The sequence below is a fragment of the Dermochelys coriacea genome, chromosome 2 (genome assembly GCF_009764565.3).
Source record: "Dermochelys coriacea isolate rDerCor1 chromosome 2, rDerCor1.pri.v4, whole genome shotgun sequence".
NCBI classification, from domain to species: domain Eukaryota; kingdom Metazoa; phylum Chordata; order Testudines; family Dermochelyidae; genus Dermochelys; species Dermochelys coriacea.
In genome coordinates this window covers 71,708,458-71,729,596 of record NC_050069.1, presented here as the reverse complement: position 1 = coordinate 71,729,596, position 21,139 = coordinate 71,708,458, and the positions used below count along the sequence as shown (strand labels likewise).

The window sequence follows — 21,139 nt, the reverse complement described above, 5'->3', positions numbered from 1 at the left end:
GTACACGTTTGCTGCCAAGTTTTAAAGGAGCACAGAATCTCGTGCAAGAAGTGGAATATAGCTGAACCAGTTGGTAATAGCAACCGTACTATAATTTAATTGAACAGCCTTGTGGAGGGAGGAGAGGATGACACCAAAGAAGCCCAAAACAGTAGTAATGAACTTCAGAAAGGGGAACTACACAAAAATGAGGAAGCTAGTTAAACAGAAATTAAGTGAAAAAGTCACAACAGTGAAATGCCTGCAAACTGCATGGAAACTTTTTAAAAACCATAATAGAGGTTCAAATTAAATGTGTACTCAAAATGAAAAACATAGTAAGAGGACCAAAAAAGTGCCACCCGGCTAAACAAAGTCAAAAGAAGTGGTTAGAAGCAAAAAGGCATCTTAAAAATTTGAAAGTCATATCCTACTGAGGAACATAGATAAGAGCATAAACTCTGGCAAATCATGTGTAAAAATATAATTAGGCAAGCCAAATAAGAATTTGAAGAGCAACAAGCCAAACCTCAAAAATTAACAGCAAAAAAAGTTCAAGTATATTAGAAGCAGGAAGCCTGCCAAATGATCAGAGGGGCCAGTGGACGACCAAGGTGATAAAGGAGCACTTAAGGAAGAAACTGCCATTGTGGAGAAGTTAAGTGAATTCTTGGCCTTGGTCTTCATTGCAGAAGATGTGAGGGAGATTCCCATATGTGAGCTATTCTTTTTAGGTGACAAATCTGGGAATCAGTCCCATATTGAGATGTCAATAGAAGAGCTTTTGTAACAAAATACATAAATTAAGCAATAAGTCGTCCCAGGACCAGATGGTATTCACCCAAGAGTTCTGAAGGAACTCAAATATGAAGCTTCAGAGCTACTAACTGTGGTATGTAACCTACTCCTTAAATCAGCTTCTGTAGCAGATGACTGGAGAATAGCTAATGTGACACCAATTTTTTAAAAAGGTTTCAGAGGCCATCCTAGCAATTATAGGCTGGTAAACCTAACTTCAGCATCAGGCAAATTGGTTGAAACTATTGTAAAGAACAGAATTATCAGACACATATATGAACATGATTTGTAGGGGAAAGAGTCTACACGGCTTTTGTAAAAGGAAATCATGCTTCGCCAATCTACAAGAATTCTTTGAAAGGGTAAACAAACATGTGGACAAGGGTGATCCCGTGGATATACCATACTTGGACTTTCAGAAAATCTTTGACAAGGCCTCTCATAAAATCCAATGCTGATAAATGCAAAGTAATGCACATCGGAAAACATAATTCCAACTATAATTCCGAAATGATAGGATCTATATTAGCTATTACAACTCAAGAAAGCGATCTTGGAGTCATTGGATAATGCATTTTCTCTTCAATCTTCTCTTCATGAAGTCTTTGTATCCTTAGTCTTCCACATCCTCTCTTACTACGTCTACCTCCCATGCTTTCTTTGCTGGTCATTCTTCTCTCATTCTTATTATACATCCAGCCCACTTCAAATATGTGCTCTTCAGCCTGTCAATCACCTAGAACCCCTAGTTCACCTTCCCTTTAAATTTCTTCCATGCAATTGTCTACCCTCCACTTGACCACCATTCTCCTCAGTATATATTTTACTACCTGCATCTTTTCTTCCATCTCCATAATACCCATTGTTTACAAACAAAGCAGACAGGGACAAAAACACAATTCAACAGGGGTAGCCAAACTCTGGCTCACAAACCACATGTGGCTCCTTTACCATTGAAGCCCTGAGCCCCAGCTCCCTCTGGCAGTGTACTCTGGCTCTCCAACGTCTGAAGAATGTCGTATGTAGCTCGGAGGGCCAGTAAGTTTTGCCACCCCTTCAATATAAACTTCTCCTTTCAGTATGTTACTTTAATTGCTGGCTCCACAGTACTCCTGACACCTTTTTCCACTGCTGCTGATGCACACTGGATTCTTTTTTTCAATTCTCCAGATCTCTCCTCGATGGCACTAAGTGTACCTCCCAAGTACACAAATTCTTTCTTCTGATTCAGCATCTATCCAGAAACTTCAATCAACAGCTCTTTTTCTACCTTCCTTGTTTCACAACTTCACTTTTCTGTGTGTTGTCTTCAAACACAGATACCCACTCTGATAATTACCACTTCCTCTTTGCTGTCAGTCAAAAGGGTCAGATTGTCAGCATACATCAGTTTTCTCCCTTCCCCCACATAGGCTTCATCCTCCTACTGATTAACTCCTGAACTAGGATGAAGAGAAATGGATTCAGCACACTGCCATGTCTCAAATCCACAATCACCTGAAGACACTCTGAAATTCCAAATACTGTTACCACCATAGTGCCTCTATGATACATCTCCACTTGCAATCCCCCTCCCATCAATCTCAATATTCCAAAAAACAGCTCCCATGGTAGCAAGTCTTATGTTTTCTCAAGATCAATAAATGCTACATATGCCCTCCATTTGTCATTCTTTCAAAATAAGTTCCCTCCCCACCTGATGAATGCATACTCTCTCTCCCCAAATGGCTAAATTCCAATTTGCTATTTCTGTTAAAGTTGTGATATCAAAGAAATTAAAGTGTCACTTATTTAAAAATAAAAATTGAACTGGTTTTAGAGCTTAGCACAGTGCTAAAACTGATTTCACTGAAGTCTATGACAACCTTCTCTTCAGTTTCTTTCAATTCTTTTAGATCTGACTGCTGATTTTTCACCTGACTGAATATGGTTTTTGTCTAGAGGTACGTTATATTATTTGAAGTATCATTTGTATTATTATTATTTGCCCTGACTCCACAGTTGTGTGTAAAAGCTGTGTTCTCTCAACATCACTGTTCAACATCCGCACTGATTAGTTGATGGATAAACCTGAGGCAGCTGTTGGTAGCATTCAACTGAACATCATTCTGTTTCAATATCTTGATACCCCGATGACATTGTCATATTGGCTCAGTTCAGTAAATTGCTGCAGTTTATGGCTGTTCTGGTTGAGCAAAAGCAGCAAGCCTTAGACTGGTTATTAAGCCAGATAAAACGAAGTGTCATGTCATTACCATGAAGCACTCTCCAGCTCCATATCACAACCAGCACAGTATTAATCTGTCTGGACAGGACATCAAACAGGTGGCAGCTGTCAAGTATTTGAGCAGTGTCCTGGACACTGGAGCTGGAAGATGCTCAAGAGATCTGAACATGCATAGAGCAGCAGCAGCAGCCACATTTTGGGCGCTCCACCAGCCTTTGTGGTAACGTCATTATATCAAGTTTGCTACAAAGCGGAGGCGCTATAAATCAACAATTATACCAACTTCACTGCATGGAAGTGAAATGTGGGTACTGAGGAAAGCTGAAGAATACTGGACTGATGTTTTTGAGTCTCATTGTCTTCATCAGCTGCTTCATATCAAGTGGCAGGACAGGATCAGCTATTAGGATATTTGAAATCAAACACAGGAATCGCCTCCTTCAGCATTGGTTCAGTTTCAACAACTTTCTTGGGATGAACATATCATTCGAATGGAAGACCAATGAATCCCAAACCTGTGTACCAATGAATGTTGATATGTGGCTGGCTATCATGGGGGCATCAAAAGTTTCAGCGGGGCAACAAGATTGTCACTGATGGATAAAAACCAAATATACAACCAGGCTACCTTAAGCACCTTGTCATCAATCACTCAATTTGCAAGAAGGCCATGTCCTTTCGGATTTGTCATAATGATGATGATGTACTACTTTACTGTTCTAGAGTTTAAATACCCTACTTGTATCTTCTTTCTGTAGCCATTCTATTTTTGATTGTATAGCTAGTCTTTGAAGTGATCCCTGGAGTTTTATGCTCCTCCATTCTACTTAAAATTTCATATGCTTATTTTGGACAGTATTTTGAATGTTCATAGTTTCATAGAAATATGATGACAAAACTAAAATCAGAGAGATTATCTATCTTTGATAAAAGATTGTGATCCAATCCTATTCACGAACTTGTGGATACTAGTCTTTTAGAATTAGACACTGAAATAGTTCTAATACACATCTTTTGTCTAATAAACTTCTTAACTGAGGAAACAGGCACAGAAGTAAATGGTTACTAAAAGGTGACACCAATCAGTCAGGAAGTAAACCCAGGTTGGACTACTGATGTGTTCTAATCACTAAAAAATACTCGTTGCTCAAATATAATTATGTTCTTTCCCTTCAATTACTTTACCCTTCTTAATCACAGAAATAAGCGTTTCCTCTCCCTTGTGGGTATGACCTTTGATTCACAGCTGGCTGATAGAGCATTTTGTTTTTTAACCACACGTTTCTTTTATCACCTCAGAAGCATTACCAGAATACACCCTTTTCTCTCCAATTACAAACTGAGGTTCCTAACTTCTTGTTGTAAAGAGTGGTATATTTAAGTATGTGTTACTTCAGGTGGCTTAGTTCAAATAATTGACTTATTACCCACTGATGGAGAGGTACTGCATATGGAAACAAACTCTTTGGAAAAGAATTACATTGTGTAGAATCTGGTCGAAAAGTTTGCAAATGGTTCTGCAGGTAACTCTTCAAAAAAAAAAAAAGAAGAAGAAGAAGAAGAAGTTCAAGTACATCTTGACTTTGACACTTGAAGTTAGCTGGGAAAGTGGGTGAAAATTCCTAGAAGGGGACAAAAGATGGCACCATTTAAATCCTAGAGAATAAGCATGGCACAGACTGTTAACTGCATAGCACTGAGTCTTTATGTTAATTTTCTTAAAAATCTCCAGTTCTGTCTAATGCACAGTCTAAAATCTCCTGATAATTAAGGGCTGCTTAAAATGTGGTTTGAATTCAGGGTCCCTTGCAGTGTTACTTTTAAGACTGTATTTTATTCCTCAGCCCATTTCTGCGTTCTGACAATGGGGCACAATTTACTAAAAGACTTGCCCTGAAGCACCAGAAAACTTCAAAGAATGATATTTAATAAATTTCACTTGATTACCCAAGAATGGAAGCACTGCAGATGGCAGAGAAAAAAAAGGAACAGGATTTAAAAATACTATCAATATGTATAAATCCCATGGAGATTCATGAACCCTTAGTATATACATCAAGCTAAGCATCACCCATAGCTCTTTACAGAAGTACATTATTCCATACCAGATACTTCAAGTTTATCACACATATTGGCTTGTATAATAGCAGCAATCTATGGAAACACCTAAAAATTCATGCAAGGAATTTAGTATTCTTCAACCTCACTGGACCTCAAAACACACACAAGTTTGCACGTGTTTTTTTTTTATTATTTTTTTTAATTTTTATTTTAAGGTACATCTAGTTTCAGGTAGCTTAAAAATAGCTAAGGAGCTACTGACATCCATTACAGGGACACTGCCAACTTAATATCTAGTCAATTTCAGCTGCAGATACTACACTTGTCCCTGATTCTTCACAAGGAACGTTTTGGTTTGGTTTTATAGTCATATTGTCCCTTTTTAGAAAATGTTATTTTCCTCCACAGTTGCTGTGTGAAAGACCCACAAAATCAAAAGCAACTAACTATACAAGGGAAACAGCGAAAGTGGTAATAAAAAGTGATGTCAAATGCAGAAAGTAAACCATTTTTCTTCTGTGTTTGTAAAGCACTTAGCACAATGGGGTCCTGGTCTATGACAGTACAAATTCAGTAAAAAATAAATAATGACAAAAAAATCTGATGGCTTCCATTTAAGAGTATACCTTGGTGTTAACTGAACATCAGTTGGTAAAAAAAATTCAGACAGGAATGAGAATTTTTAGCTGACAGTGTCCCTGTTTTGACCAAAATTGCCATTTACTTCCCTAAATTAAAAATTCCCGTTCAATCAGAATGTATCACATCTGAAGTACCCAATCCAACTATCTATTACAATAACCAAACAAATCTGAGTTTATGAGAAGAACAGTGATTAGACTGACAATTAAGCATAACAAATGTAAGAGAAGTTTGAAAATTAGATCGTGACATGATAAAAATGAACACAAACAAAATTAAGGAGACATACAGATTAAGTAAAACAAAACTGAAATTGTGACTTCTGTACACAATAGCAATCTGTACTCCAATTCATTAAATGTGCCAATTTTTTTTTGAATAATATGAAAATAAAGAAGCTCATGTTCACTTGCAACTGTCTTTTTTGTAAAGCATTAAGCATAACAAGGAATTATGCCTTTTAGGCTTTGTCTACACCCATGTTAGGATGACCAACAGACACTGCAATAACTACTGTAGTTTTTTATGTTCACACTACTCTCCTTCCGCCGGTGGTGTGTGTCCTCACCAGGAGCGCTTGCAAGGATTTAAGTGGGTGGCTGACAGCCCGAGCTGTCAGCACCCAGCAGTGAGGCTTACAACTGTGAGCTCTGTGCAGTGCTGACAGGCAATGTAAGTAATGCAGTGTTTACACAGACACTGCGTCACCCTAACTATATTGACCTATGCGCTATACCTCTTATGGAGGTGGAGTCATTAGGTCGATCTAATGGAGGACTGACATCAATGGGAGAAACCCAGTAATGTAAACCTGGCCTTAGTGTCCTCCACCTAAAAGTGAGGCATTTCATTCTATTGTATCAATGTTTTTATGTAGGTACCCACCACCCATTTCCACAGTATCCACAGGATCAGGACTGATGCCAGCTAGCAATACAAAAAAAAAATATACAAATATAAAGGTGTTTAAAGACCTAAACAAGGTTTAATTAACTGAAAATCTATTTTTAAAACGTACACTACAACATCAAGATGAATAATTCCAATAATCCCAAATAGTTGCCATGACAGAAAAGGAGAACTGTTTAAATATTTTTCTTTCTCCAAAACAAATAGGGAATGCAATTTAAGATAGTTTATAGTGTTCCATACCTCAAGTATTTATCCATGGCATGATCAGTATATATCATTGGACTGCACACTATAACAGAACAGAGACAGTGGCAGGAACCACACAGTTTCACAGTTGAGTAGAAGTGTTTTGGTTGTACAGTGAATTGACAAAGATGACAAAAAAATTGTACTCAGTTTCACATGGCCATAACATTTCTGCAAGAGCTGCGTTGCTTCCAAAAAGACAGGAAGGAAGTTAAAAGGTTGCTTAAAGATCAGGTTCATTGTGGGAGAAAAGTGAAGAAGACACTAATATTAGTACACCACATTTTCCGTCCCCTCCTTCCCGCCTCTGCCTCACACAAAAGCTTACCGAAAGTGTACAAAGGAGCTACTTTTCTAGTAGTCAATTACACTCAAATCAACAAGTTTGCATCCAGCTAATTTAAACAGATATATCAAGAGCTGACAAAGAAGTAACACTATGTTGACAAAGGATAATATGGAGAAACTTCGTCTTGAACCACCTCCTAATATTTAGGGCCATTGGCAGACAGGTGACACATGCTTCACAATCAATACCAAGAAAAGTCATCCCATGTGGATGAAAACTCCTATAGGGTGCATAATCAATGAAAAATAAAATGAAACCTTACACAAGTGCTGGATAACATGAACAAACAAATTATGTAAGCATATAAAGTGTGTTGTACCATTACTTTCATAAAACTAACAATTCAAACAGAACTGAGGGACAATTTCACATGCTGAACTCTAGAATAGCTTATCTCCACAAGGATTTGAGGCAGCTATCTGAATACAGTATTGTCAATTCTGAGCTAAGTTTGTATTTTAGCTGTACTATAAAAGCCTTTACTTGGATATATTTTAGTCAAGGACTGGGAAATCAAATGTTCATTTCATTTGCTTCTGTATTTTAGCTGTACTATAAAAGCCTTTACTTGGATATATTTTAGTCAAGGACTGGGAAATCAAATGTTCATTTCATTTGCTTCTTCAAACTTTGCCGATTGCTACTTAAAACATATTTCTTCAGTTTGATTTGATGCATTTATTTCAATTTATATAAAATAAAAGTCGGTACCTATTGCTTCATACTAAGCACCCTTAAGATCCTTTAAAAACACAATGACAAAAATTCCCTCCTCATAACAGCATGAGTTTCATCTAACCACACCAGAAAGAAAAAAAAAGAAAAAAAAAGGGAAGAAGCAGTTTAAAGACTGAAACAATACTCTTTGTCCATCATCAGCCCGTCATAACTTCTCCCTGCATCCTTCTGTAAACTAAGGAAGAGATATTGCTTTTCAGAACCCTAAAAATCACCACATTTGCATTATTTTCATGTGATGGGGTGAACTCACCCGGCACTGGACAGGGAAAGGTTAAGTCATGTCTCCACATCTCTACTGGGCATGCTCAAGGTGAAGCACTGCTATAAAAGCTCAGTCTGGGCTGACTGCTGAGGAGGAAGGATGTTCCCTACTGGAACCCAATTGCAGAAGCCAGAGGTGCCAAAACCCAGACAGATACTCAAGTGCACGTGGACACCCGAGGGGGATCAGGGGCACTGGCAACTGCACCCACCGAGAAGCCTGGAGACTCTGATGATGCCTGCATGAGGACTCCCAAAGACATGGTAAGAAGTGGCTGGGGGGGGGGGGACTAGTTATAGTCCTGTGGGAAGCTGGTGTGTTTAGGTCAGAGCCCTGCTAGCTCGATGGTAGAACACTCAGCCACTGCTAGGGCTCTTGGCTGAGACCCAATGGAGAAGGGAGGGCCCAGGTCCTCCTAGGTGATGGCCCACTAGCCTCTAGGCCTTACAGCCTGAGTGCTGGGGGAACTCTGACTCTGGCCTCTAGGTCTTAGAGCCCTGAAACCAAGAACAGTCCCACTGACTTATTCACTGAGTAAACTTGCCCTGCACTGAACAGGGTACCCCCACCCTGTCACTTTTCAGAAGACTAAAAAACTAGTTCAAAGTCAAAGGGCCCTCAGAACACTCTCCCCCAAACAACCTCCTTCCTTCCCCCACTTCTTCCCTTTTTTTTTTAATACCAGCTCATGCATCTCTGCTTAACACAACTGTAGAACTAAGACCCAAGACCACGTCTCCCTGTATGCAAGTAGGTCTAAGACCTATTGAGGGATTTATAGGTAAATACGAGAAACCTTGCATTCTACACAGAATCCAGAGTCTGTGAAGATCACAAAGCAATGGCAGGATACTCCACTAACAATCGGGCTATTGCATTTTGCAGCAATCTAAGTTTCCCAATATATTTCAGATAAAGTCTTCTACAGAATACACTGTAGTAACCTAACTCTCAATTGACAAAGGTGTGGATGACAGCTGCAATAACTGCACCCAAAAGAATGGACATAAATAAAAGGAAGATGGATAATCTGATCATTAGAGCTCCACATTAGGGAAAAGCATGAACAGCATAATATAAAAACAAGATAAAACAAAACTTGTACCACAGTGGCAACTCGTGTCCCCACTCCAGATGTTGTGGTCTGGTGTACAGTGTTGCTCTGTCAAATTTGGCCTGTCTGCCCCTCTGTCATGATGGGAGGAGTGGACAGGCCAAATTTGAGTGAGTGGCACTGACACCAAATGCCAGGTTCAAATGCCTGGAGCAGGGTGTCAGTCCCAGCTCCACAGGACTGGAGCTGCTGCTGTGGTGTGCTTGTTTTGCCAACCACCTCCAGGGTTTCCTACCCTTCCCCCTGCCCCTGCATGGCAGGACTCCACTCCCAGGTCTCCTGTGATTTAAAAAAAAAAAAAAATTAAAAATATAAAGAATTTAATGGGATTCCACTGATCTAATAAGACCAGGAAATCCTACCAGAATCCTACACTGCTAACTTGAACAAAAGGCAAACATACACCTTCATTCAAAGGGGAAAGACTATACCTGTGTTATTTTCTAGTTGCTCTCCCAACCAACCCAGCATCACTTAAATTCTATCTGGATTGAGCCTCAGTTTACAAGCTGCCTACCACCCCGACCCCTCAAAAAACCCTACCTCAGATCACGGCCTTTATACTTTCTTTTTGCCTCCCCCATACCCAAGGAATTAAGACTAACAAAAAAAAACCCTCCCTCTCACAGTTGGTTTCAGCTCATGACTTCTGCACTAGTGATCTAGCCATCTTCCCATCTGCTTCATTTGTCAAAAGCAGACTTGCTGTAAATGTGGACTACCTGTGAAGCTGAACCCAGGGAGGATGGTATCTAGGAATCACTTCATCAGTGGTTGAGTAGGTATTCCAAGCCACCGACTACATGGTTTGTTGGGGGACAGTATTGTCCCTCAGAGTCCTCTAGATATGCTTGGGTCACATTAGACTTAGAGGGCAGATCATCAGAGTAGGACCTGACAAAAACCTGTGCTCAACCTCAAATTAGAGAGAATAACCTATGCTGACATAAATGTCAGTGAGTACTATTGTTGCACCAGCACTTCATGGAGACTCCACAATACCATGGGGAAACAGATACACTAAAACCAGTCTCATTTTAACTCCTTCTCAGAACTCTTGTATACAAGATGGACACACTTAGAATTGGATCCAATTATCTTGGGTATACCATATTCTCACCTAGTGTGCACCAAATGCTCTGAAACAAGTCCTGCAACATTACACAGATGCATATACTGTGAGAGGCCTCATCCCTTATCAAATAACTTTTCTTACTGACCACTAACCACACATTAAATAACAAGAAACAAAGGCCAGGATTCTTCTCCACTGACAACTTCCTTTACAGAGTTAAATTTACAAACAAAAGCCAAAGGAATTGGGAATACTATTTTCAATTCTACTATATGCCTTAAGTTCTCATCTCCCCTTGCAACCCATTTACAAACCCAAGTTCTGGAAACAGAATCCAATCTCCAGTTTATGGCACCATTGTTCCTTACATTCCTTCCACCACTCCTTACAGTGGCCAAGAGTTCGTGCAAAAGATCACCATCCAAATAAGCATCTTGCAGCTTGTCCTGGAGAAACATCCTGATAATCACTATTCACCCAACAGAGAAGTCCTTTTTCAAGCAGACTCAATACTCCCACCAAAATTCCCACTCTCTGACTTTAAGGTCAGAAGGGACCATCATTGATCTATTCCGATCTGCACACTTAATTACAAAGTAAGTATTTCTAATGAGGCAAACATTGTCCATATTTCATCTCTCCACTGGTTTCCCCCATTACAAGGAAAAGAAGTAGTAATTCACATTATATGAATTCATTCCCTCTCCATACATATTTAACAATAACCTCCAGCAACTACAACTAAAAGTTAAACAGTTTTAAACTTGTGTGCTTTTTCCCCAAATGTGAAATCTTTCAAGCATGTACAATCTTGTTTACTCCACTGTGTGGCCAGTTTATTACAACAGTATAAACTTCTAATGTATCAAATGTTTTCCAAGGACAAACCATTTTTTTTCCCCTTTTAAATATCAGAAGCCCAGATCACTAAGTAGATCTCAGGCATTTAAGACTTTATAAAAAGTTGCTGGTATTGATCCATATTCCACACAGAATTCAACAGGTAGTCAATGCAGATCATAGTCAGACTAGCGTAATATGCGTATGGTGTGATACTGCACTTATCTACATGTGTAATCTACTTCAAAATGTAGTAGATGCGGCATCCTAATCCTGGCTTTACCACTGGCTTCCTATGTTCTCTTGCACAAGTCACTTAACTCCCCTGTGCCACAATCTCCTTCATCCCTGATACTAGGATAGTAAAATGTTTTGAAATCTACAGATAGCACTTAGAAAGTTACGTATAAATGTAGCTACCTTCCATTTATGCCAAGTATGGTGACTGGATGAAAAACTATGCATTGTCCTCCTTCTAAATGTCTCATTTCCTTCCTGTTTAATTAGTGCAATTTTTTTAGCATATGTAATTACCATTAACTTAAATACATGACATGCTTTCAACAGCAGGGACTTGCACAAAATGCTCAAAGCCTCTGATATTTTATCTTAAACTTAGTAGTTTCACAGTGGGAAAAATGTTTACTTTTATTTTTCCAAGATAATGGAAGACTTTTCAATTATCCAATTAATCAAATAAGAACACTATCTAACAACTTTGGAAAATCTCCATTCCTATTCCATACTATTTTCTAGTGAAATAATGCTATCTGTTTTCAATTTCAGTTTATTCATAGACTGGCAGAAAAAAGTGTTTAACATTGAAAAACTGCCCCACCCCATCATCTAAGGCGAAAACCAAAATGGTATAACAAATGTACATATTTCCAAGAAGACTGAGTTCAACCTGCCCATTTTTAAAATTCATTTGAACAGCTGAGTTTTGTTCATACAGTTTTACTTCTAGATCACAGGTCTGAACACTATTTGGTAGGAACCAAGAGTATATGATGGCTGTTTGGAAACATGTATGAGTAAACACTACCCACTCATTTAAGTGTCCACATCTCAATTTACCCATTTAATGACAATTGCAGTAGACAAGCTAAACACTGAACTGACATGCAGAACAGTCTTATCTCGAGACAGCCCCTCCAGACCAGCACTGACAAGATTTATGCTCTAACTCTTCTATGTGTTGTTGTTTAAGAGCAGACAATGTTTGTCTAGAGCAGTCCCTGCCCTGGAAAACTTATGATCTAGAAGATGGACATAGAAAGACACAGTATGCACTGTGAGATGGGGAGAAAGGAGCTATATTAAATATTCTTAATTGATCTTCAGGGTTTGTTACCTGGTACATGCAGGTGGGCTGAACCAGCTAGATATAGGGTTCAGAGTAGCAGCTGTTAGTCTGTATTCGCAAAAAGAAAAGGAGTACTTGTGGCACCTTAGACTAACATTTATATGAGCATAAGCTTTCGTGAGCTACAGCTCACTTCATCGGATGCATTTAGGGTAATAACCTGGTGAGAAGCCCAGCCCATCTGCTACACATGTGCTGGTGGGGGGGGGGGGAAGAGGATGGTACCAGGGTGCTATTTTTTTCATATCAGCTTCTGGCTGACAGCTGTCAGATAAATGTGATACTCCCCCACCCACTTCTAGCTAATGAAAGGAAGAAGTGCATTTTTATCCCTCCTTACTGCCCCCTTCCATCTCTTAAAGTTTCCTGGCTGCTGTGTGTGCATGTATGTGTAGCAGTAGGAAAGTGTCTATTACTCTGCTCTTCTCAGCTACCTACTATAGATCCTCCTCCTCCTCCTCCTCCTTTATTAAGAACTCCATGGCCAGGTTCTGCTCTACTTCTCCCAAGCAGCCACATGAAGAGCAGGAAATGCACTGGCACAGTTTGTCTACAGATTGATGAAAGTCACACTAAATCAGTTTATAATTGATTCATATTTGGAAGGTTAGCAGCAAGGATTGTAAAGCTTTTTAAATGAATGCTTGCATTCTGCATAAATAGCATATTTAGGCACACATGCCTCACGGAAAACATCCTAACCTGACCCTGGGAGCAGATTTTGAAGTCTTAACATATCATTTCTGTGTTGTAACTGCATTCACTTCAGTGAAGCTCACACCTCAGCATAGTTCATTAAAGTCTCCCATTAAAAAGTGTTTCCAAAGTTGTCAACTGTTAGGGAAAATTTACTTAATCAAAATGCTTAAATGAATATGAAAGATGACATCTATAATGCACTTAATGTGATAACTGCACAATGCAGGGAGAGAAAGTGCTTTCAGGTCAGACATCAATATGAAAATCCAATATACAAACAGTATTACATTAAAGAGGAGCAGATTGCTGGTGTAAACAGTAATCTGTTCAGTCTCTCCTGATGATACAATTACTTAAGCACGTGCTTAATTTTACTAACAGAGTACACTACTTACTTTAGTAAACTTCAGTGTGTACATAAGTGTTCATGGAATTAGTGCCTTTACTGGCAATAAGCAATGACTATATCCTACACTTTAGCAATGAGTTTATAGCATGGTACTAGGAGACCGTCTAATGTAAAGATGTGTTTTACAAAATATAGCACTTTAACACATTTTGAAATTAATTTTTACAATTGTCAATGTAAAAAAGTACATGTTTGACATTATTCCTTTTTAACTTTAAATGTGCTCAACTACCCACTACCTAAAAAATAAATTACTCTGCAAAATCTGTTCCCAATCATTTGTACTAACAGTCACAAGAGAGCAGATGAGCCCTAAACAAGGTAAAAAAAAAAATTCAACTTCGGTGTACACTGTGTAGTTCATAGTTTGAAAGTATTATTCTAAGAAGTAATGACAAAGAATCCAATGTGAAAGAGCAGTAGATAACATGTGATTCCTAGAAACTGGAAAACAGCAGAAACTGAAGATACAGCATGCTCGCAAACCTAATACTACTTACAGGGTTTGACTGTTGTCAAAGGCGGGCACAGAAGCATGGACAAGCTGAGTCATTGCCTGTAGTAACTTCAGGGCGAATCCCCTTCCCGAGAGTGGTGGGAAGGGAAGACAGAGCACAGCCGCGCCCGGCCAGCCTCGCGCTGTTTACAAATAGCCTCTGTCAAGGACCGGGGCAGCCCCAGCCCTCCCCAAGGAGACGCTACTCCTCGGGTCCCTCTGAGGGCAGCCTCCCGTCCATCTTCACAGTGACCCCCGAGGCAAGGGAGGGATCCCACCTCCACCCCCACTCGCTCCTTCTCTGCGGCGCCCAGCGGGTGTCAGCCGGGCGCGCTGCTGGGGACAGGCCCACGCAGCCCCGTGAGCCACTCACCCCCGCGAGCCTGCGGGGAGGGGGAAGCCGCCACCCCGGGGGCAGGGCCTCGCCAGCCTCCCGCCACTAGCTCCTGCCTGGCTTCCCCCTCCTCTCAGCAGTCAGGAGGAGGCTCCGGGGTCCCGCTCCCGCCCCCAGCCCCGGGCGAGACTCACCCACAGCGGCGAGGCGGCCCCGCGCACCATCCTGCGGTGACCGGCAACGGGGGCCCCTCACGGCGGCTGGGTCCGGCCGACAGGCTCCGGGCGCACCCAGCAGAGCGCGGTCGGGGGCTCCCTGAGGGGGCGTGGGAAAGCGCCAGACCCGGGAGAGGCGGTTGAGGGACTCCGGGCACCGCTCGAGCCCCGCCACCGTCCTCCTGGCGCAGCCGCTGCCGCTGTTTGTTATTGTCGTCACTCTCTTCCGGCGCAGTGCACGCTGGGTAAAGGAAAGCCGGGAGCGGGAGGGGAACCATAGAGAGGAGGCGAGCGCCGGACAGAGCGGAGCCGGAAGGGAGGAGAAGGCTGATGGGCGGGGTCCCGGAGGATTCTGAAGAGCAGGCGGCTGGGCCCGGAGAAGCTGAGGGGAGAGAGCGGCATGCGCGTGCAGTGGAGCGCTACGCAGAGGGGGCAGCTGGGCTTGTGAGCGAGGCCCAGGGGCGACTGAGGTCCAGTGGCGGTGGCAAGAGGCTGGTTGTGGCCCTGGGGGGGGGGGGTGGGACTGAGGCCCACGCACGGGGGGGCCTCTGGGTATGTGAGTGAGGCGCGGGGGGGAGAGAGGCGAGAGTGGGTGTGTGTCCAAGCCCCAGCCACTCCTACCCCATTTTGCGTGTTCAGTTAGAATTACCTTAGGTGACACCAGTTCTCTTTTCTGCTGGCCTCTATAGCTACCCTAGGTGATTGGGTCTAAGTGGTATGTCTGCAGTTGGAGCGGGGAACGTGATTCCCAGCTTGTGTAGACATAAATAATAGCTGGCACAGGCAGTAGCTAGTGGTCTCGCAGGCTAGCCGTGACAAGTAACCGTCCTGAAGCCAGTGGATATGTGGTAACGGCAGCTAGCCCAGTCTGCCACCCAGCACTGTCTCTTCTACCCCAGCTGTGCTGGGGTGCCATTTAAGGGGAGGCGGGGGGGAGACACCCCTGAGTTTCATACAGGAGGTGTGGGAACTCCCAGGTGGAGCTCTTAGTTACAGCACAGCATTAGTGTGAAATGTAAGTTCTGCAGGGGAGATGTGTCCCTGGGGCAGGGAGTCAGTATTTTGTTTACAAACAATGTCGGGGTGGTTAAGATAAGAGGGCTGGTGATTAAGTGTCTGGAAGTCTAGCCTGTAAAACAGGAATACTTTTTTGGGGGGGAGGTGTATTTTTGAGAGAACATAGGGGACTCTGAAAACATACAGAAAGCCCTCTGAGCCATGGTTACATTCAGAAAAGAGGGCAATTTGGGAGTGTAGGTGAAAAGGGGCCAAAACCAAGGGAAAGGATAGCAGTGGTAAAGAGAAGTTCCCATGCTACTTGTGGTACTTACGACAGGTTTCAGAGTAGCAGCTGTGTTAGTCTGTACTCCTTTTCTTTTTGTGGTACTTATGTAGCCCCATCACCATAGTATTTGAGTGCCTCACAAGGTCTAAAAAACAGGAGTACTTGTGGCACCTTAGAGACTAACATTTATTTAAGCATAAGCTTCTCTAAGGTGCCACAAGTACTCCTGTTCTTTTTGTGGATACAGACTAACATGGCTACTACTCTGAAACCAGGTCTAAACTATTTCTCCTCACAGCCTCTCAGTGACCTGAGCAGTGCTGTTATCCCCATTGCATGGATGGGGCACTGAGGCACACACAGACTAAAGGCCAGATTTTCAAAGATATTTAGACACCTAGTGGGATTTTCAAAAGCACCTAGAAGGTTAGGTTTCAGAGTGGTAGCCGTGTTAATCTGTATCAGCAATTGATGAAGTGGGTTCTAGCCCATGAAAGCTCATGCTCAAATAAATTTGTTAGTCTCTAAGGTGCCACAAGGACTCATCGTTGTTTTAGGTTAGATGCTTTGTAAATGCCATTAGATGCCTATCTGCATCTTTGGGCACAGGCACCAACTTTTGTTGATGCTCGCGCCCCTGGCCCTGCACCCACCCCTGCCCCAAATCCACCCCTCCCTGCCCCTATTGGATCCCTCCCCAAATCTCTGCCCCAGCCCTGCCTCCTCCCTCCCTCCCAGGCTTGCCTTAAGAAACAGCTGTTTTGCAGCACAAGCGCTGGGAGGGAGGGGGAGAAGCAGGACCAAGTGGCACACTCAGGGGAGGAGGTGGAGGTGAGCTGTAGCAGGGTGGGAAGCTGCTGGTGGATGCAGAGCATGCACCAATTTTTCCCCATGGGAGCTCCAGCCCCGGAGCACCCACGGGGTCGGCGCCTATGTCTTTGGGTGCCTAAAAGGTTTTGAAATTCTGTCCTTAAGGTATTGGCCTGAGGTCATACAAGAAGTCCATGGAGGGAGTAGAACCCAGGTGTGTCGGGGCTAGCTCCCTATCCAGCAGACCAGCCTCTCTCTCCCTCTGCATGCTGCAACAAAAGAGGATTCTGATAGATGGGAGCAAAACCAAGGTGGCCAGTTCTCTGAGACTCCAGCGATCGGTCCAAGGAGGTTAGGATGAAAGCAGCACAGAGGTCAGGAAGGCTGGAGAATGAGAGTCAGATAAGAGGAGATCACTTAAATCCCAAAGGGAGGCAGGTTCTGCCCCATGCTGGGTTGTAGAGCTATGGCTGCTGTGCAATTTTACATTTTAACTTAAAACCATTTTGTCATTTTTTTGTTCTGAGTTTGAGAAAAGGAGGGAATCGGAAAGTGTCATAGAAGTATCAGATGTGTTTATGCCTCAAATTTTTAGGGTTTCAGCTGTATCCAGGCCAATTCCAGAACAAAGAACAGAAATTTTATCCAGAGTCCATAAAGTCGATGATTATTGTTCTTGTATGTATTATTCACTGGGCACCCTCTGATTGCTCAGCACTGTTCAGAAAATGTAGTCCCTGAGCCAATGTGTATAAAATGTGTATTCCTGGATAAGATGGGGCTCAGATATTTAAGTATGAAGTATATAGTTATTTAGGAGTGGAGGTGCTGATGGCAATAAGAATTTTACTGGATTAAGGACTAGAAGATTTGATCCTACAACTTTCTTTCAAGAGGAAGAGCTGCCCAGAGCTCGTGTGCCTGTTAATTTTCCTTTCCTGCCTGCAGTGGCCCTGATATACCTAAAGGGTTTTTTTCTCAATTTTAAAATGTTGAAATTTCTTGGTCTTTGGTTTTAAATATTCTCCTGTAAGAACTGCAACTCCATCACTGTAGTGTTGTGTTTTAAGAGCCTTTTTGAAAATAACTAGCCTTTAAATCAGTGGTGGGAACCTGCGGCCCGTCAAGATAATCTGCTGGCAGGCTGTGAGACAGTGTTTACTTTGGCCATCCACAGGCACGGCTGCTCATAGCTCCCAGTGGCCGTGGTTCGCCGTTCCCGGCCAATGGGAGCTGCAGGAAGCAGCGCAGGCTGCAGGGACATGCTGGTGCTGCTTCCCACAGCTCCCATTGGCCGGGAACGGCAAACTGTGGCCACTGGAAGCTGCAGGTATAGTATTAGTGTAGTATAGTATATTAATTAGATCTATTACCACAGCATAATGTAGCTTTTTCCCAAACCTTCCACTACTCTCTGTCTAGCACTCCTTTTCCAAAGCCTCCACCCTATAAATCTAGTCTTTTTCTCCTGCATCTCTAGTTATTCTATACCTTATTAACAGTGTTATTGTACACATATATGGCTTTTGTACCACTTCCCACAGACTAACCTTTAGGACAGGCATAGCCTAATGCTGCTGGGTGTACTGAAGCTTTAAGAGTTTCATGGCTGGATAGCTATTACTGCTTGGCAAAAGGCTTCCTTCCTTTCTCTCCACAGTCCAGCTATTTCTAGGCAGGGAAGAAAAGGAAAGCTGTAGTGGATGACACTATCAACTGGCAGGGTGTAGGAGGCACTCCTGGAAGCAGTGATGGCTTCTGGAAAGCACAGGTATTAGTGCCTACATTGCCTCTACTGCTCACAAGCCTGTCCAGGTGTACATATGACCACAAAGACAGGTGTCCTTAAGAGTAGCTTCTGGATTTTGGATCCAATTCATGATACAGTCAGCTCTAGATTATGAGAACATTGACTACTAGTGGAATATCAAATCAGGTGAATTACAGCACACCTAACATCTAGCTAGTGAAAAAACTTCACCCTTGAGTTGACTGTCAGCAATAATGGGGTCAAGATTAACGACCTAAACAAAACAAATCATAAAGCTCTTGATTGATTTAAGAGGCAGAGTTCCAGACCTATCACGTTTTAATTTCCTGTTTGTGATTGATGTTTTCACTTGTTAGTATCCTTGCTGTGGCCCTGATCCTGCAAACTATCCCACACATGAGGTCAGTGGGGCTTTACCTGCTCACGGGAGTCCACCTGCTTAGAGTCACTTGCAAAACTGGGGCCTGCTGTAGTTCCAGATATCGTTCCAAGACGGAACAGAACTCAGACTAACCACTTTTTTTCCCAGTGAGTGAACTAATCCTTGCTATATTACATAAACACACATCATGCCAGACAGTAAGCCAGTAATATGATACCTACTGTAGATGTATAACATCTTCCTCAATGTTTTTAGCCAGTGCTCTGAATCTGAATCGGAGAACTCTATAAATACTATCCAGTTCTCTAATGTTGTAAAGCTGGCTGCCTACATAAACATGAGTATATTTTGGAAACTCTGATACCTTGGATATATGGTACCTCTGCAAGAAATGGCTGGATTCAGTGAGGATTAAGACATCTGTTTCAGTTTTATAAAGCATATCATACCTTTCCTCTCACGGTAGCACAAATGGAAAACTACTAACTAATAAACACTCATGGGAATACATGCTGTGGTAACAGCTTCCCTCTCCATCCAGTTTTTTTACATTTACTCTGTTTGCCCCACCACACCATGGAAAACAGGGTAGCATTTGGCCCTTTATAGGTAGCAAACGCTCACTTTCTCATATCAATATAGTGCTTGAACGGTGAGAAATGCTGACAATTCCAAAACCTGAAAGTGAAGATTTCATTAATGTCTGTCTTGTTCTCACAAATTAAATCTAGTTCAGAAACTTCCTGTCCTGCCAGTAGTGTCGTGTCAAGATGGGGAAAAAGAGGCATTGATGGACTGTAACGTAGACAATATGAAGACTATTTAATCAAGCATGTACTGTATATGTGGGGACTTGTGATAATGGCATCATGCAATTCTGAAAAAAACAGAACATGCTTATGTAAAAAGTTTGTGATAAAGCATTGACAGCAAAGCATGTTGAGCTGGTTTATTCTTGGGTCATTTCTTCATCTTGCTCAGGGTGTGGTGGCTTATGACTGGTTGGCATGGAAGCATCTAATTAGACTCTTTTTTTTTCCTTTTAAGATCCTGTCTGAAAAGGTTTAACTTGTACCACTTCTTGTATTAAAGGCAATGCTTACTGCTATTTATACTAATTTATACTGGCATATTTGTAAAACAGAATTAAACAGATTGGAGGTATGGGACACCTACAGCTATGGGAAGAGTTTGTAGTGCTATATTAATATTAAATGTATCCTTGATTGAACCAGTGGCTCTCAACCTTTCCACACTCCTGAAAGGGGTACAATAGTCTGTCTTGCGTACCCCCCAAGTTACACCTCACTTAACTGCTTGCTTACAAAATTAGGCATAAAAATTAGGGCTGTCAAGTAATGGCAGTTAGCACAAGCAATTAACTCAAAACAAACTAAACGTGATTAAAAAAATTAATTGCAATTAATCACAATTTTAATCACATTGTTAAGCAATAATAGAACAATTTAAATTTATAAATATTTTTGATTTTATTCTACATTTTCAAATATGCTGATTTCAGTTACAGCACAGAATACAAAGTACATAGTGCTCACTTTATATTATTTTATTGCAAAGATTTGCACAGTAAAAAATAAACAAAAGAAATAGTATTTTTAGTCCACCTCATACAAGTACTGTAGTGCAATCTTTGTTGTGAAAGTGCAACTTTCAAATGTAGATTTTTTTTGTTACATAACTGCACTCAAAAACAAAACAACTTAAAACTTTAGAGTGCACTCAGTCCTACTTCTTTTTCAGCCAACCACTAAGACAAACAAGTTTGTTTACATTTACAGGAAATAATGCTGCTAGCTTCTTATTTACAATGTCACCTGAAAGTGAAAACAGGCATTCACATGGCACTGTTGTAGCTAGTGTTGCAATTTCACTTACGTGCCAGATGCGCAAAACGTTTGTATGCGCCTTCATGCTTCAGCCACTATTCCAGAGTACATGCTTCTGTGCTGATGACGCTCATTTAAAAAAATAATGCTTTAATTCAATTCATGACTGAACTCCTTGGGGGAGAATTGTACGTCTCCTGCTCCATAGCTTTACCCGTATTCTCCCATATATTTCATGTTATGGCAGTCTCAGATGATGACCCAGGATATATTGTTCAC

General features: G+C 41.7%; 1 protein-coding gene and 1 long non-coding RNA gene across 10 annotated transcripts in view; one reads left to right on the top strand and one right to left on the bottom strand.

Annotated features, from left to right (window-relative positions):
- The window catches only part of RB1CC1 (RB1 inducible coiled-coil 1), a 161,899-nt gene extending 146,811 nt beyond the window's left edge, over window positions 1-15,088 (bottom strand). For 7 of the 9 annotated variants that reach the window (XR_006278842.1, XR_005290855.2, XM_043507869.1 and 4 more), the window contains exon 1: window positions 14,745-15,088. The gene's annotated coding sequence lies outside the window, so the exon portion shown is untranslated. The remainder of the gene's footprint in view (window positions 1-14,744) is intronic. The other 2 variants (XM_043507873.1, XM_043507874.1) reach the window with 1 other exon arrangement.
- On the top strand, window positions 4,095-19,826 carry LOC122458691. Its single transcript, XR_006278843.1, has 3 exons — window positions 4,095-4,107; window positions 4,570-4,574; window positions 18,208-19,826. It is a non-coding gene; the product is annotated as an uncharacterized LOC122458691 (long non-coding RNA).
- Window positions 19,827-21,139: the final 1,313 nt, after the last annotated feature.